Raw genomic sequence first — 18,445 nt, forward strand, 5'->3', positions numbered from 1 at the left:
AGAACTTTATGCAATAAGCCAGCAGCAACACAGTCAGCCATATGAAAGAAACAAAGTGCACAGATTTCAATGAATACAAAGGTATTTCAGGTAAATGAGCAAAGGTAAGCAGCTGCTCCGGCCTCCTCTGCAGCGTGGTGAAATAGAAGCAGTAAACATTAAATTTATGGGTCACTTTTTACCCTGCAAACGCTGTGTATGGCATCAATAACTTTGGAACATGACATATTTCTTAATCACTGATACCCCTTGAAAAACTCAGTATCATGCAACTTCTATGCGGTAGTTTGTTTCTCAAATGCAAGGCCTCAGTAACAAGTGAAAAAATGGCAAAGCTGCTACCTTTCCTCCACATATGCTACTGCACCAGCCTGACAGCAGCCAAATATTCTGCTTTTCTTACTGGTCACGCGTGCACAGGTGACACAGCCTGGGAGAACTGTTTCTGAGACTTGTTTCACAGTTCACACTTTTCAAGATAGGTTCTGAAAGTGAAAAGCCTGATGGAGCATACTGTAAAACCAAAATAAAGTTTTTCACTGCCTGCCTTTGGTACTTACCTGTTGGCCACCATGCACTACTGGAGACAAACGAGTGGCAAGCAAAGCTGTTAACTCTGTTATTAGCTGCTGCATTAAAACTGCACTTGTGCAGATTAAAATCAGACACATGTGCTGTAATGTGTGGTAGTCAAATGAGGTGACCTTAGGCAGATTTGGCACTTCGGCGCCTAGACTACTCTTTGTGCATCCTGGACTTTCCCCCTGGGTAGTACATGCAGATAGTCTTTGGCAAGCTTTCGGTGGCCTCCCAATTTTGTTCCACTTTCCCTCTAAACTTCCTGGAAGAGCTTGCAAGCCACTCATGAGACGATGCTCACAAGGATGATGGTCCCACAGCGTGCACCAGCTGCATGTGGCGTGTCAGGTTGATCTTCCAGGCGGAGGCGTACGAGCACATGGTGCACTTGTGCTGCTTCTCACCCGTATGGGTGCGCATATGTGATGTGAGGTGAGACTTTCGGGCACACGCGTACGAGCACAGCTTGCACACAAAGGGCTTCTCACCAGTGTGGCTGCGCTGGTGAATAACGAGGGAGCTCCGGTCCGCCGCACTATACAGGCAGACGGTGCACTTGAAACGCCTGTCGCGACCTTCCATGTGCGTTTGCATGTGCCGCCTCATCTGGTTTGCGGTGGTCGTGGCAAATGGGCAGTGGGTGCAGCGCAGTGGCTCAATACTGCAGCCCTGGGAGGCCCTCGGCTCCTTTCCTGTGTAAGAAGAGCCCAGGTCCAAGCTGATGCGGCCTCCGTCCAGGCAGTCTCGAGGCAGTAAGGGCTCATCCAAGTTGCACCTGGCAGCTGCGGCTGCTGCAACCCCAAAACAACTATGTAGTCAGGTTTGCACCTTGAACATTTACATCAGGCTGTACAGCCAGTGCAATATGAACACCAATGAAAAAATAAATTAATTGAGCAACTTATTTCCACACGAATCCATAAGTCAGGGGAAGGAGGTATTGAAAACAAATATTTCCTTCCACCTTGTGAGCATTTACACAAATCATTGATGTCACAAAATCAAAATGAGGGAAAGAAAAAAATGCTAATTAGCAAACAAACCACAGAATATTTTAATTAACAGCAAGAAGAAAGTGAAAAATCAATGCGACAACACGCACGACATACATAAAAATATTAGAGTTCAAACACTGAGGGACACCAATGAATCCACATCTACCGCCAACACCTAGGAGGCTATTCTGCCGTTCCAGTGACGGTGGCGGCACTACGCGGCCTTTTCCTTAAGCGGCGAGGCGGTGATCGCTCTGTGTGGCGTGTGCAACCGCAGTGGTTTGGAGCCAAACATACGCGCCAAAAATGAGCATATTCTGTTATTCTACAATCTGCTGATATTCCAAATAGCAAACATGTTGTTTCTGCCAACACGTAAAGAGTTCAAAAAGCAGTGATTAAGTTCACTTTGCAGGTTGGTAACGTGTTTCAGCCCAATGACCTATCTGTTAATCAGCGACGTACTCTGTTGACGCCACGACACCGTGTCGTCAATGCATTCCTATTCGGAGTTCTTCATGCTACTAGCGTACCCTATTACAGCTGCATGAAAGCAGTGTAGAGCTTAAACACTTAGCTGATATGGAGTATATTGGTTACATTTTAAGGCGGACATTTGCAGCAAATAGATTTTTCATCTCGCTTTAGTCCATTCTGGTCTAGACTAAACATGGCTTTCTGGCCACGACGTGATTGCTAAAGAGTGATATTATGAATGGCAAGAACTTCACAATTGTACCTTCATTCCGTGGGTATAATGCGCAAAGTGGTTGAATAATTGCAAACGCTTCTTGGCAACTGTCGTCTGCTCACTCGATCACAGTGTTTTCCCCACTAGTCAAAAACACATTTTAAGCGCTAATTTCGACTGTATTACAAAGTTCGAATGGCCCCCTGGCTGCCGCTTCAAGCAACAGCTACACTGCATCTTTTTTTACCACATATGTGACCGACGTACGCTGCAGACGGACTATAATAGGATACAATTAAATCTGCAGTAAAGCTCCGCCCACATTCAGGAGCACTGAACAGAATTCCTCCATGAGAAAATGGAGACCACTGGTAAAACTTTTCTGTTTACGTAAACAAGCAGCAAATCATGCGTCGAAATTGTAGGCTCAAGGATTTTGACATTTCTGGCTTGTTTGATGCAGCCCAACTTTAAAAAGTTTACTTTTATCCCTGTTGTAATTGGTAAGTGTTGTAATATTACGCTGCAAACCATAGCCAGTGTTACCAACTGCTGATTTTTTTTTTTCAGTTGTGTCCTTACAAGATCAGCACGCAATAAATACACATACCGTGTTTACGCCAGTAAGGGTCGCACTCGTGTAGGCGCGAAATATAGCGTCAGACTGTCTGGGTCATTAAAGTGGCTTATTTGCGCTTTCGGGTGAGTCGAAAGAAGAAAGTGAACGCGCAGAAAAATTACACTTTAAAGCGTTCGTCGCACTTCACCATGCTGAGTTCGCAAGTTTCAACGCCGAGGGGGATTTTGCGCGCGCGGCACTTGCGAAGGAGCGATTCCATGCTCATACCGATAAAAATTTATTTTGAGCCTGTAATGCAGCCAAACTGAAGCATAGGATCTTATTAATAACCAAGAATAATTTATGCTGTTTATCCAGACTCTAAAAATCACACCAAAGTTGCCACAGCGTCAAGAAGCCGCTTTGCTTCTATAGAGACGCACGCTATGGCGTCCGAACCATCACAGCCTCGTCCGCCACGTCGCACTGCCGCCGCGCCACCTATAGGAGCTGAAATGACCGAATAGCTTTGTGTTTTCAAAAGTCTGGATAACTGCCTCCTCTGTAGAACACATGCCATCTGTTTTGTATTGCCAGGGAATCAAAATGACGTATCATCTAAAAAGATTGTTTGAAGAGTGAAAGAACCTGCATATGTGCAGTAACAAGAAGTATTTACATTCATATGACAGTGCCACTGAACAGCGGTACCAGCAAAGCAGAATAACACATAGCAAGCACAACCTTTTAGATTTGTACTGCGGTCCAACATTAGGCTTTAATTCCTAGTAAATTACTCACACTAAATCTACCAAAAGCCGCCTCGGTGGTGAGTGGTTATGGTGCTCGGCTGCCGGCCCGAAAGACGCGTGTTCGATCCCGGCCGCGGCGGTCGAATTTCGATGGAGGCGAAATTCTAGAGGCCCGTGTACTGTGCGATGTCAGTGCACGTTAAAGAACCTCAGGTGGTCGAAATAATTTCGGAACCCTTCACTATGGCGTCTCTCATAGCCTGAGTCGCTTTGGGACGTTAAACCCCCATAGACCAAATCTACCAAAATCAAACTTCATGACTCGCATTAAAAATGTGACAAACTTTCAAAACATTCTTCTGTACAGCTTTGTAACAAATATAAGCCTGATAACTACAAAGGACAGGTGAGCATTGCTGCTTTGGAGAAAGAATGCGAACAGTGCTGAGTGATCCAAAAGATGAGAAGCATTGAGAAGTGGCCACTTAGCTGCTGATGTAGAGCTAAACAAAGCTCATTGTGTTCATTAGTGTGAGCTCATAGGTTTTGTTTCTAACAGTGGCTGCATAATAACCGAAACAAAGGCCCTTCTCACATTATATGCATGCTGGCAAACAAAATTTGGTGATACACTGTTTGACAAAGTGCCACCATTGTTCAAGATGGCCGTGATTAACGAAAGATTTACAAGCAGTCACAGGTTATGACAAACGCCCACAGTAAATATGGGTTGCAGCCGGTTGGCTTACGTTTTCATTTAACATGAATATCTCTCATTACAAGGAGCAGTGGGAGCAACAAGCATACCAGGTTACATGAAATGGAACATGATATCAGAACCTGCAACCTTGCAACAAAAATAAAGAGGCGACCACAGACCATAGCAAAAACAGAGCATACTTCATTTTCAAGCAAATAAAAGAAGTGAGTGCACACTTGTGCACCCAACAACACACATCACTAATTTGTGGTTTCAGCTAGTTATTCCAAGCTCAATCCAAACTTGAGGCGATACTTCAAGTTGCTAGAAAAACTCTCAAAACAGACTTAACAACACAATGGCAAAGTACAAGGCAATATGAGCTGCTAAAATGATAAGGACAGACACATGCATAATCATGCAGTAAACTAAATGTGCAGCAAGACACCTGCAGTACACAGCCGCATAGCTCAAATCTTCATAGAGTTCTTACTGCGCAGAAAAGATTCTAAAAGCAAGCAAGCATGCGTTATATAACAAAAAATAAGTCTTCTCCATTTCCATAGTGGAAACTTCTACTAAATTGTGGTTTAACTATGCAAACTCAGACAAACTATCTCTTACCCATTAGTCCCCTCCTATCAAGAAAAAATATCAGAGCTAGAATATTAATCCCCAATGAAAAGAAAGGTAGGACGAAGTAGTATAAAGTTTGAAACTATTAAGTGATGATGGCTTCTTTCTTCTTCTCACCTCCAACAATCAATAAAAAGAGAGAGAAAAACATGAATGAAAATTCCCAAAAGCATAAATATGGAATTGACATGGAAGTGCATGGCCCTTGCCATTGCAGCCCTTCTTTGTCCAGTCAGCTACCCTGAAAACAATGAAAAGTAGATAGTAACACATGTTTGTTCAGAAGCTGTCACAGTAACAATCAGAATGCAAAATAGAAACCTGTACAACCTTTGAAATCCACTTACTCAAGATAATAGGAATCGTGCAACGTGAAATGCAAGTCATCCTTTCACGATGAGACTTGCAAGGAAATGCACCACTCAAAACAGGTGGCACCGTGCACAAAAGATCTAATTAAGTGCCAGATACAATCAACACATAAAGCCCATATAAAGATGCCACTGTTCACTTGACACTTTAAACCTGACCCGCCGCGGTCTTTAGCGTTTGGCTCCTGATCCCAAGGTCATGGGTTCAATCCTGCCGCCTGCAGTGGCCGTATTTCGATGGAGACAAAATGCATTAACTTCCACGGCTGTCCAATGACTGTGTATGTCAAAGAACCCCAGGTGGTCTAAATTAATCCGCAGCCCTCCACTACAGCACTCCGATAGCCCATCTGTCACTTTGGGCACTGAAACCCACAATTTACAATTAAAATTTGCTTTAAATTTAATGCAAATGATCACTGATAATGACAATAAAAACAATGGCAAATAATAAAATTTAGATAGCCATCATGAAAAAAAAAACCCCAAAACTGCGTCACTTTGCACACATGCCAGTGAACCCACATAAGGAAAAAAAGAACAAGTCGTAAACAACCATATTTTCCAACCAAATAAATGGTTGCCCAAAAACGCATTACATGAAAACCGTAGCTCAGCAGGAAACTAAAGTGAATGAAGGCCTGTGCAAAAGAGTACAAGATCTTTTCATAGACTGCAGAATAACAGGGTACTCAGAAGTCTAACAAGGTACCCAAAAGAAGAAAGGTGGAGGTCAACAAGAAGTGGACATAAACAAGGTGAGGCACCAGCAGCCCTGATCATTTATAACTGAACACAGTCAATGCATGTCCTTTTTTTCTGGGGAGGAGGGGAAGGGGGGGAAGGGTAGTAAAATGCCTCTGGATAGTTGATGCATGAATGACTGAACAAGAAAAAAATGGCCTGGCTTAGCTAAGGTTAAGCCTAGGATGCGAAGCATCCCTGTCTGTAGGCGGCATCTCGCTGTATGACTGCCTCGGCGTGAGGAGCGGGAAGACTCTTTAGCCTTGGTGGTCGCGGCCGGGCGGCGACCGCGCGAGTTGAGCCCCGTTTCTCTACAGCTGGCGTGACGTCAGACCACGTGCTCGGCTGCAGCGCCCCTAGCGGGAGGAGCGGGAGTTAGCCTTGGTGGTCGCGGCCGCGCGGCGACCGCGCGAGTTGAGCCCCGTTTCTCTACAGCTGGCGTGACGTCAGACCACGTGCTCGGCTGCAGCGCCCCTAGCAGGAGGAGCGGGAGTTAGCCTTGGTGGTTGCGGCCGCGCGGCGACCGCGCGAGTTGAGCCTCGTCTCTCCTCAGCTGTCGTGACGTCAGAACAGGTGCTCGGCTGCAGCGCCCCTAGCGGGAGGAGCGGGAGTTAGCCTTGGTGGTCGCGGCCGCGCCAGGCTGGGCTATGGTTGAGCTAAGTAGTGTCCCTATTATGCTTCGCATAAAAAATAGCAGTGTTACCAATGACATGGCACGAAATAATAAAGCGGGAGCAAAATATTTGGCTAGAAGAGAAGTCATTATGTTATTAATAGCATATGGATACCACAGGAAAGGATATCAGCAAGAGCCCTAACTCAATAGCATTCAAAATGACAGCTAAATGCCCAATGAACGAAAACAGTTGCTTTTGAAGGATGACATTGCTGCACTAAATTACGCTGCTCATACACCCACCGACTAGTATTTTGAGTGCCCTGATCAATGACAAAAAAAAAATGAGAACAGTGCAGAGCTGTTGAAAGAAAAATAATAGGTGTAACGTTAAGCGACGGGAAGAGAACATAGTGGATCAGAGAACAAATGCGAGTTAATGACACCCTAGAGGTAATGAAGAAGAAATGGGCACGGGCAGGGCATGTAATGCAAAGGTCAGACAACCGCTGGTCCTTAAAGGTAACGGAGTGGATTCCAAGAGAAGCCAAGCGCAGCAGGGAGCGGCAGGAAGTTATGCGGGCAGATGAGATCAAGAAGTTTGCGGGGATAAGGTGGCCGCAGCTGGCACAGGAAAAGGTCAATTGAAGAGATTGCTGATGATGATGATGTTCAAAGAAACAGTTATACTTGAAAAAAGGAGCCATCCTTTGCTGACGCCACTAGTGGCCTTGTGGTAGCAATGGTTGTAATGTAAGGTACCCATGAGCACCTGAAGTACAAAGAGAGGCTTCAGGTGATAAAAACCAGCTCACTACATAGCGTGCAAGAGCACTTCTGGCGAGCGCCAATTGCTGTAGCCATGGAAGCGCTAACTAAACAAGACGCCAGGTTTGTGCAAGATTAGCTGCATCAGGTCAATCAATTCGCACCAGTCTGTAACCAGCGCCACATTTTAGCAGAGTGATCTCAGCAATACATTCACACACACTGAGTGCAGTATCCATCCCAGAGGTAAAGCAAGGGCTGTAAACACACAACAACCACACTACTGCAAAAAAAATGGATATGCACAGAGACCTCCTGCCGCACTTATACAGCAACAGCAGCCATCAGTTATGACTATTTCGGCAAATAAATTTTATCCCGCACTCTCCATCTTACTGCAACACTTGAAGAATAAGACCAGACCATGAAGGTTAACCTTAACAGGACTGGTAGTCAACAGCTTTAGAAGACAAAGAATCCTGCAATATACTACACAATCTGGTCCTAGCTCAAGTCTGTGGTGCATACACGGCGCAGGTGGTTCGGTATAATGTGCCATGGTGGGATGAATGAATAAAATTTATTTCAAGAGACACTGAGGACAAGTTATAGTTGGCCTGTATTCATAGGGTACCATGCTATAATCACAAGAAGACCGCCCTCACCGAAAATGGAGCTTTTATAAGCTAGAACAAACCAAGATCCGAAATACAGATGCTGCCATCATTGGCCAATTTCATAACTGAAATGCATGCATCCACACCAACTTTTGGGTGTGGATCCCGGCGGTTAGGCTAAACCTTGAATCACTTCACAATGGCAACAACCAGTCCTTCTCGACATAAACGCCACAAGCTTGCATCGGGTGGCAGGAATATCTTCAACCCTTGGAGACACGCATTGCATTCCCTACAGAGAAAAACTTCAAAATATGTGTGCATATATTTCACAAAACTAACAACATGTATGGCTCAAAAATTTTAGGAATTCACGCATGCTGCACACTTCCACACAGAGAATTTCAGCCCTCTTAAAACAAAAAAAAAACACATGCACAATTATTTTCTTTATCATCGGAAGCTGTTCCCACACAAAAAAAATCAGCTACAGTGGCCTTAGTAAAACACTGCACCACATGAGAGAAAAAAAAAGTTACAGCACCCTACAGCACTTCATAGGAGCACTGTAGAACTTTGGGACATTCATCTTAATTTCTTGTCCTTTAAAAGCAATCCTTTTCTTTCTAGACACGAAATGGTCCCATCATTATGTCTAGGAGTGATTTCAAATGTAGCCAGTGTCACTGACTTCATGAAAATAGCTCGACGCTTCAAAAAAAGCTTGAAAATTTGCTGCACAATCGAAGACGCGCAAAGGGTTAAGTTCAATTTTCACAGCCATAAATGGGCCTTTTTTTTCCGGACAAGCGCCAACATACCCGGAAAGAGCCCGAGAATAATTTTTACTCAGCACGATAAATGGATATAGTTGTCTTCAGACGACCAGAGTATAGTTTTGTAATAAAAGTTTTCCTCCTCCTCCTCCTTTCAGAAGAAGATAGACTGTGTATGACAGGAGGACGAGGAGGATTCTTGGTGGTTTGTGGCTGACCTTTTCTTGCCCTTGAATCAAATAGTGATTTGAGTTCTCAAATAACTGAGCTGATCTTTTCAGCAAGATTACGGCCTCCAAAACTACAAATGCTCTTCCAATTTAGAAGGCACCAAAGCTACTTTATGAAAATTTTTCTCCGAAGTTCAACACACACTGGTTTAAGTTTCATGCTGGCAGATTTATGCACATCATGCACTTCTCCCACAACATAAAAAAACTTCCTCACATTATTTTCCGACATCCACCAGAACCCAAACCTTCTGTGCCTTTGAATGAAGTTTCAAACTGAGCTTGCACAGCAGTCAGGTTTACATGGCGTGCTAAGTGGGAATAGGTTTTAAAAGGAATGTGTCTGCCAAGACTAAAATGTAGCCAGGACATAAGCAATTAACAATGTTGGTTACATCTTCATAACAAGAGATGCCAGAGAACTGCCACAGAGAGAGAGAAAGATGTCATTTGATACAGCTGATGCTGTCTATCAAATTAAGGACCTACTGACAACACTTTCTGCACATATACCTTGGTTCAAAAACTTCTATTCAATGCTGTAGGGCACTTCTTTGACTGCTACATCACCATTTTCACTCAGATTATTTTTTTTGTGACGAACCAAACATTTCAAAGTCGGAAAGCAGCTGGTGAAACCTACTGTCACAATCTAAATATGCCATAACAAATTCATTCGTACATTAAAAGTAATTTAGAAATTTTGAGGTGCCTGAAATTAAAAGGCTTTCGTCTTGCAAAGGACTTAGCTAGGGCTGATGATTATAATTGTTTCCAGAGATGCTGATGACAATACTACAACTCCCCAATAAAAACATGCTAACATGCTGATCAATAACAGGCTGGTTAGGCACTCAACGATGGACCATACTCATGCCACCAATCAGGTTATAGAGAAATATACAGAAAATAACACATCACTAAATATAGCTTTCATGCCACGATAGTAAAAACCAGGAACAGTTGAAAGCTGCTATCTTGGCCAAGTTTTTGCGTCAATGAAAATGCCATGCATGGGGAACCAAGTTCAGGGTCCTCCCTGCATCTGCAGACATAAAAGGCAATGTTCAGTTATGCACTAACACACACAAGACGATAAAAAAACTATCTAGCTCCTACAAAACTGCTACTCCGCCAGATTTCACCTATGAATTATAGATGAAGGCATCCGCAACTCTTTTTAAATGGGCGTTTACAGGAACTTCATTAGAAATGGGACTATAGATTTTTAGCTGCACCTCTACCCTTTCTTGCTTCACTTTACACCACTCAGGCTTGAGACCACACGAAGACAAAATTTGAAACTGACTGCAAAGAAGTAAAAGTATGTGTGTTGGGAAGTATTTCATTCTATTGGAACCTATTGGAAGGTGTTATTAATGCAGATATTTACACATTAAAGCACACTGACATTGCACCTCAAAGGGAGACTAAGGGCAAAGTGAAGTTGGCCAGCAATGACAGACTATGGCAGTCTAACAACAAAAAAATCAGTCTCACCGAAAAAGGCTCTTTTATAAGCTAGAAAACGCTCCCAAAAAATTAGCTGCAGTTTAACTACTACTGAACCTGGTTAGAGAACGAAAGCTGTGGTGCATCGGGCAAGTAGACGTAGCTTGGCGTCTTGAACGTTGAGCGAGTTCCGCACACTGGACAGGGAGCGCGCTCACCCTGCCACCCTGGCAGTTGAATTAATGGCTGATCGCAAGATCATCCAATGAACGCTGCCGCCTATTCTACTGCCCTCTACCCGCGAGCTGAAAGGTCAAGTGGCGCCACATTATGGTGGACCACATATAGCAGGGCCTATAGCCACACTTCACCTCTGGCTGACTTGAAGGACAGCCAGCAACGCACTAAATCTGCTTTATCTTGCGTAGTGAAGCTTTCGCTTCAAAATTGAAGCAGACACTTAAGCTCTGCCTTAACGATTACGACGTGAGAGCGTTAATGGGTTAATGCCTAAATATGTGGAATTGGTCATTCTTGACTTTACATTCATAGATTCGTGGCAATCCTCATACCACTCTTAGTGCAGTGGTGCAGCGGTTAAGCAATGCGCTCCTGCCCTGTGATGGCAGGTGCTACCACCGGTGGTAGTGTGAATCAGCTGCTCTTCCCAAACAGCCTATCGCAACCAATCACTAATTTCACTGCGACATTGGGCAGTTTGCTTTCAATCCAGACGGCAGGTTATGATGATGCCACAAGGTCACATGACCTACTTGGCCCACCTAGGCTGCCTCTCCAGGGATTTTTTGCTCAAAATGCCGACACCGCCGGATTTTCTGCAGAATGGAAGCCTTAACTCTTGAGCTTAAAACACACACAGGTTGTGGAATCACCAGCTGATGTCACAAAGAAATGTGTGCGTGCGTGGCACCTAATTTTTTACACCGATCTCAGAGGCCATGCTACACTGCCAATCACTTCAAAAAGGCAGCAACCAGTCCTTCTGGTACCAACTTCACGAGTTTGAATCGAGTGGCAAGAAGATTTTTAAACTCAACCTGCTCGGCCATAAATGTGTCTTCTGCTGCCGGACAAACATTAGCATACCAAGAGAGTTAATTCTTACCAAAAACAATAGCTTGATGGAGCTGTCCTCAATGTCCCTTTAAGATCCATTTTGTACAAAATACAAGTACCCAACAGAAAACCCTGCCGAGTGCTACTGGAAACTTTGCCAAAACAGAATAGATGCAGATGGAGCCTGCTGCTGCAGATATTCAGCACCCCCTTCAGGACTGTTGTACCAGCAGCAGCAGAAGTGATTTTATGACTAAAATGAAGAACAAGAAGGCAGACAGAAGATGTTTGCCAGGTCTGAAGCTGATGCATGTCTCTCAAGTACATTGTCCATGGCTGATCAAAATAAAAGGGGTAGCAAGAATGAGAGGTAGGTAAAGGCATGCACAGGTCTCTCCATACATAAGAGAGGGGCCAAAGTTCATAGTAGTGTCCTTTCACGTCTTCTGGATAGCAGGGGAACAATATGGTACAAAATTTGTGCCCCCTTCCCCATGTCTGTTGAGTTGGGGGGAACAGCCCCCTTGCCCCCCCCCTATGTAGGTAGGATGAAATAGACAGCAGGGTTAATGAAGCATAGTGGAGACAACTACTGTATGCAATTAAGTACAGTGGACACATTCACATAAACACACAAACGTTTTACAAAAAAAAAACTGCAGCCACACAAAGGGGAGGAGGGGGTACTTCCGCTTTCTCCGCAGATGAAAGGGATCGCAGCACCCTTCGGTGGATTCTGAACGGATGGAAACTATCCGCCAGACGGATTAGAAATAATGTCAAGGTAGCAGTGCATCACCATGTGCAAGCGCACTCGGCGGCCTCGAAGTGGGTTTATACCTGTTTTTTCACCGATTAGTGATGCCCAAATCACATCTTACACATCGATACATCACATACACATACGCATCAAACCATACAAGTGCAATGAACCATCTCAGAAATCAAATTAATCTGGTTAAATTATCTAATCACTAATCAGCATAGTCACAATTAACTATGCATGCATCAGTACATGTCCTGAAGACACCATACTAAGTCGAAGTCCACAGCGCCTTCACCAGGTCCATCTATAACCTGCTTAAATCAGTGAGCATTTGTGGCCTATTGATAGCGTGCCTATCTTGCAATCGAAGGGTTGTGGGTTCAGTTACTAACGTCCATCTACAAATCTCTAATTGCAGTCAGGTGCCTATCGGTCATAGTTAAACAGTTAATTATTAGAAATTAGTTAACCAGCTTACTAGCTACGATGATTCGCCAGTTTTAAGGCGCCCACCAACACTAGTAATACTATGCCGCAAAAGCCGTATTTTTGAAAATTACCTAAAGTCTTCCCTGAAACACCTGGTATACAGAAAGCAGGAGTGTGACTGCACTGGGGTGTATGAATTAATTGTGCGAGGTCATGTGATTGTGATGTCACGAACCGGCTCGTTAGTCCTAAATTTTCAGCCACGCCGCCGGTCAACGCCGACACCTTCCTATGACACAGGGCCTTGAATGCTAGCGCGTTAAGAAGTTAAAAGCTCCAGCCTTGCACATACGCAACTATAAGTGTGTCAGCAACTCGTGCAAGCGAGCATGTTACAACCTAATTTAAGACCCATTTTGCAAAATGAACGCAGTTTCATCGGCGCAGACAAACAGAAAAGAACTGATGGTCACTAAGTTGTATTCCCTTTGGTGACAGGTGTATTTATAGAACTGCGCCTTTTACTACATGGAGTGCACCATGATGGCTAGCAGCTGGTCTTTGTGGCATACCCTTTAATGGGGATGTGCTTGCATAACAGGCCGTAACAGTGTCACAAGCTTTTTTACATCCACAACCTATGCCCTTCATCGTCACTTCCTCTTTCTACTCTACATCCCCTCCTCTGGTTACATGCATTCCCTTTTTTTTTTTCTCTGACTAAAGAAAATACAGCTTTCAATGACATGTACTCCATCCCCCATTACTGAATACTGATGAACAAAAATAACTTATCCGCACTTTCTGCAGGTTCTGATATCCATTTCAAGGAAACCTGATTAAACTAACACATACCATGTGAACTCTACGTCATGCAAGCGCGTGCACCACACACTTTGCAACAGCACCAGTGGCATCAGAAGAAAGAGAACACAATTCTGAGATCAAATGCACTTACACGCATCCCTGGTACCAAGTTACAAACTAACAAAAAATGCTGAATTTTCCACGTTGCATAAAAATCAACGAGACCACTTTTAACGATTGTAGTTATTACAAACGCTCACTTAATAAGAGTGAGCACCTGGCTACTGTCAGTACATGCATGAAGGCTATGAAACTGGGTCTCACGTACAATGAACAACTCTGGCTGCACCACTCAGTTAAATCAAACGAGGGAAAAACACCTATTCCCGCAAGCTGGGACAACGCCCAGAAGGAACGTAGTGACCAAGAAACCAAAACAAAAGATGACATTTAAGCTTTAAATAACCACTGGCCAAAAGCACAAATACAAAGCCTACAAGGTCAATCAATGCGTGCATTTCTGTGTGTCGGCTGGGCAAAAGGTCCAAATTGGAAGCAGAAGCATGGTTGGCAAGCGACAGGGGCGGCGTTGAAGGTGCGACTACAGCACATTGTAGTCGATCAATCAGCAACGCAAATTTATGGCATTCGAATACCACCCATGACAATATCAGAATAAGGCGACTGCTCTTTCAAAGCGTGAGAAAAGGGCATTCTTGCATGACTGATTTGAAGCTTATAAGGGAAGCACCGACGTTTGGAACAAACTTAATTTATTCAGTCGTGCATCAACTGCATCTCCTGTCAGTGGATTAATTCATGAAGGGCACCACATACAAGGATCAGAATTGGCCGAAGCGTTTAATAACTTTTTCGTACACATTTTCGGTAATGTGCCATCATATGATACTATGGAGCTAGATATAAGACGTAATTCTGATAGTATTTTTCTTGGACCAACTGAAGAGCATGAAATTTGCACCATTTTTACCTGTTTCAAAAACAGTAAAGCCTGCGATATTGATGGCATTTAAATAGGACCAGTGAAACATGTTATCAGTCTTGTAGCTCCCGCATTTAAATACATATAGGTATAACCTTGCTTTGTTTTCTGGGCAGTTTCCTAAATTAATGCAGATTTCTAAGTTATTAAACAGTTTAAAAGTGCAGACAAAAATAATGTCTAATTATAAGCCCATATCCATCCTACCAATTTTTTCTAAAGGTTTAGAAAAGGTTATCCACAGTAGACTAAAGAAGTTTTGTGCTAAATTCTCCCTACTCTCTTCATACCAATACGGGTTTTTGGAGGGCAAGTCTACTAAAACCGCCCTGTTGATGCAAAAAATAAATTATTTTGAGTGCTTTTGAAAGTAAACAGATCTGTCTAGGAGTATTTATAGATTTTTCTAAGGTGTTCGACCGCCTTAATCACCACCATTTATTTAGAAAATTTGAAATTCTAGGCATCCGTGGCACTCCTCTGTGTCTTATAAAGTCGTATTTGCAGCACCGTCTTCAATTTGTAATGATAACAAAGCAGGCCTCACCTTTTTTTAATACTAAAATCAGTGTTCCCCAGGGTAGCATTTTAGGTCCGCTATTGTTTCTCTTGTATACAAATGACAACATGAACATTGACAACATACCGGAATACATAATATACGCAGACAATACTACTATGCTTTTTAATGGCGACACTCCTTATTCAATAATTCCTGCTGTAAATAGCACACTAGACAAACTGAGGGTTGGAGTGAGGAAAACTCTCTAATCATAAATAAACAAAAAACAAAAACAAGTCATATTCCACCCCAAGCAATGTGTAATTCCCCAAAAGTGTGATTTATGCGTGGGGGACTCCATTATAAACGTTTCACAATCTGTTAAAGCACTAGGAGTTTTTTTTCAAGAAAATTTGAACTGGAACGCTCAGATTGACAATGTTGTATCTAAACTTTCAAAATGTACAGGTGTTCTTGCAAAATATCGCTCCTGTTTACCAGTGCCGATCAAACTCATAGTGTACAATGCACTGTTTTTGCGCCATCTCAGTTATTGTTTTTTGGTCTGGGGCAGTACCACAGAGACAAATATCCAAAACCTTTTTCAATTGCAAAAGAAAGCCATTCGTTTTATTGCAAATGCAGAATACCGAGCCCACACAGATGAGCTGTTTGCCCGCCTGCGTCGTTGTGTATGCTAGCCGCCTGCTTTCACCTGCCGAGCGAAATTACTCGATTACCGAATGGGAGTGCTTCACACTGGTTTGGGCTGTAGCTAAATCCTGGCCATACTTGTTCGGGCGTGCTTTTTCTGTTGTCACGGACCACCATGCCCTTTGCTGGCTGTCCTCGCTGAAAGACCTTTCCGGGCGTCTTGGCCGCTGGGCGCTACGCCTTCAGGAGTATTCATACACTGTTGTGTACAAGTCCGGACTGTCTCGGTACCCTGTCGAGCCACCTGATCTCAGTGACACTGACGATATCCCTTCCCTGTTTGGCATTTCTGATCTACACAACATCACCGAGGAGCAGCGCAAGGACCCATATTTGCAAACCATCATCGAGGGCCTCAGCTCTGGAAGCTCGAAGCGCTCCCTGCAGCTCTTCGATACCAAAAGTGGCACCCTCTATCGTCTCAACTTCCGTCCTGACAGGCCCTCCCTACTTCTAGTCATTCCCCAGCAGCTGAGCTCTTCTATAATCGCAGAACTCTATGACCTGCCTGCAGCTGGACACCTTGGGGTGGCAAGAACCTACGACCGGATACAGCGCCGCTTCTTTTGGCCTGACTTAGACCGTACAGTCCAGCGTTACGTCACCACTTGCGACCTCTATCAACACAGGAAGAAGCCTTCGGCATCACCTCCTGGTCTTCTGCACCCTATAGATGTGCCCGTGGAGCCACTCCACCGTGTAGGGCTCGACCTCCTTGGACCATTCCCGACCTCGGAATCCGGAAATAGGTGGGTCGCAGTAGCCACCGACTATGCCACTCGGTACGCTATCACTTGTGCATTGCCTACGAGCTGCACGACCGATGTCGCTGACTTCCTTTTGCACAATCTTATTCTGCCATCGTTCATCTCACCTCATTCTTCGACTGGCCGCCACGTAACGTTTGGTGGAGCTTGCGGGGTATCATCGACATCCTTGTCTGGGGAGCTTCGGCGTCCTGCGTCAGCCATGGTCGTCGGCTGTGAGTTCTCGGCCGTGCCCCAGCCTTTCAGACCCGAACCTACCTCGCCGTTGTTCCCCCCTGCCCTGTCTCCCGCCCAGACCACTCAACCCGACGAACTGAACCCGACGCAAGGACCTGACCTATCGACCCCACATACCCGAGACGCCGCTTACATCTGAAGACACCGTTCCCCTGCCCAGGCCGTTCAGCACGTCCTGGGGCCTCGACCGTCTGCTCTTGGCGACCTGCGGCCCGGAAGCTTCATGGACCAGGAATCTTTCAGCCATCTCATTCATTGTGGCAGCCAGCACCTCACCCCTTTCTCCTCTCTATCCAACCATCCTCTTAAGCCCATAACCACTTCGCGCGTCTCTTTGTCACCGATCGGGATGATCGCTCGGTGGCCCCGGGTAGTGTGACAAAGACGACGACGAACTGTGCAGTGGTGCGGGCAGGAGCGCTCACGCTAGGTCAGCAGCCGTTAAATCATCTCATTGCCAACGATCATCATGTCTCCTTCTTCGGCTGGCCGCCACGTAACAATATCATCAAAATTCAGAAACTCTACGAATATTACTTAGCCACAAGGTATAAAAAGTCCCTTCACCATATCTGCGATAGCTTTCTAGACGTGTGCGCTAAAACTAAATGATCCAACATAAACTCTTCGAAACCTGAGTTTTGGTGGATCCCCTTCTCGCGCAAATGCTGCGCCTTAACGTTCCAGTACTGCTAAATAAACTTACTTCGAAGAACGTCTGTATTGACACGTGCAGTCTGAAAGACATCTGCAACATATGTTTACGATTGTAATCTCATTTATGTTGTTTGTACCTGAGACTGCATTCGATCACTTGATGCACTTCTTTTTGTGGTATATTTTTTAACTAGTGACTGCCTTGCTTGACATGTTTCTTGATTTAACAGAATGTACACCTTACGTGCCAAATGTTTTGCATTTTATTTCGCATGCAAATTTTAGCCGTGTTTTTTTTTTCTTTGTACACGTGTCCCCCCACGCTGCAAGCCATGTATATGGGGGGGTTCAGGCTGTTTCAAGTGGAAGTTGTTTCCACTTTTTGTCTGAGCCAACCCTCATCATTTTATGATGAAAATAAAACGATTGATTGATTCATTCATTCCTCCCTACTGGCCCAGCCGGCCCCATGGCATGCGTCATCTGCCCAGTCAGCTGTCCATCTTCTGAGCTGCTCTATTTTGCCACTGCATTTGTCACTATACAGTCATCAAAAAGAAGCACGCAAGAGGTTAGGGTGCTGAAAGGATTTCAAGCAATGAAGAAAAGAGCCAAGGAGGGGAATTTAAACTGTTAAGCAAATTTGGGGGAACCTGAAAGAGTTTGAAACCATGAAGAAAAGTTGCCTCCGGTTACTGTAAGCTGCACTAAACACCGGACGCACGCACGAGCACCTCAGTGCAGGTGCCAATATCTGACACGAACAGATATCTGCACTGCACTCGCACCTGCTCCCGTGACGTGCTTCACTCATGCACAGACCGGCTCCCACGTATGCCAATGCACGTAGGTCCTCCGTGCCTACGCCTCGTAAGTGTCCATAAGGTTAGAGCTTTATGTGGTCATTTATCTGTAAGGAAAGAGTTAAAGCCTCAACACAAGATGTCACATGCATATGGTACAATCTCCCGCTGCAGATACATATGCATGCATTTCCCCT

At 44.5% G+C, this 18,445-nt stretch overlaps 1 pseudogene; it reads right to left on the reverse strand.

Moving 5' to 3' along the window:
- Positions 1–876: 876 nt before the first annotated feature.
- The window catches only part of LOC144108663 (uncharacterized), a 39,288-nt pseudogene continuing 21,719 nt past the window's right edge, over positions 877–18,445 (reverse strand).

Source organism: Amblyomma americanum, chromosome 10 (genome assembly GCF_052857255.1).
Source record: "Amblyomma americanum isolate KBUSLIRL-KWMA chromosome 10, ASM5285725v1, whole genome shotgun sequence".
Taxonomy (NCBI): domain Eukaryota; kingdom Metazoa; phylum Arthropoda; class Arachnida; order Ixodida; family Ixodidae; genus Amblyomma; species Amblyomma americanum.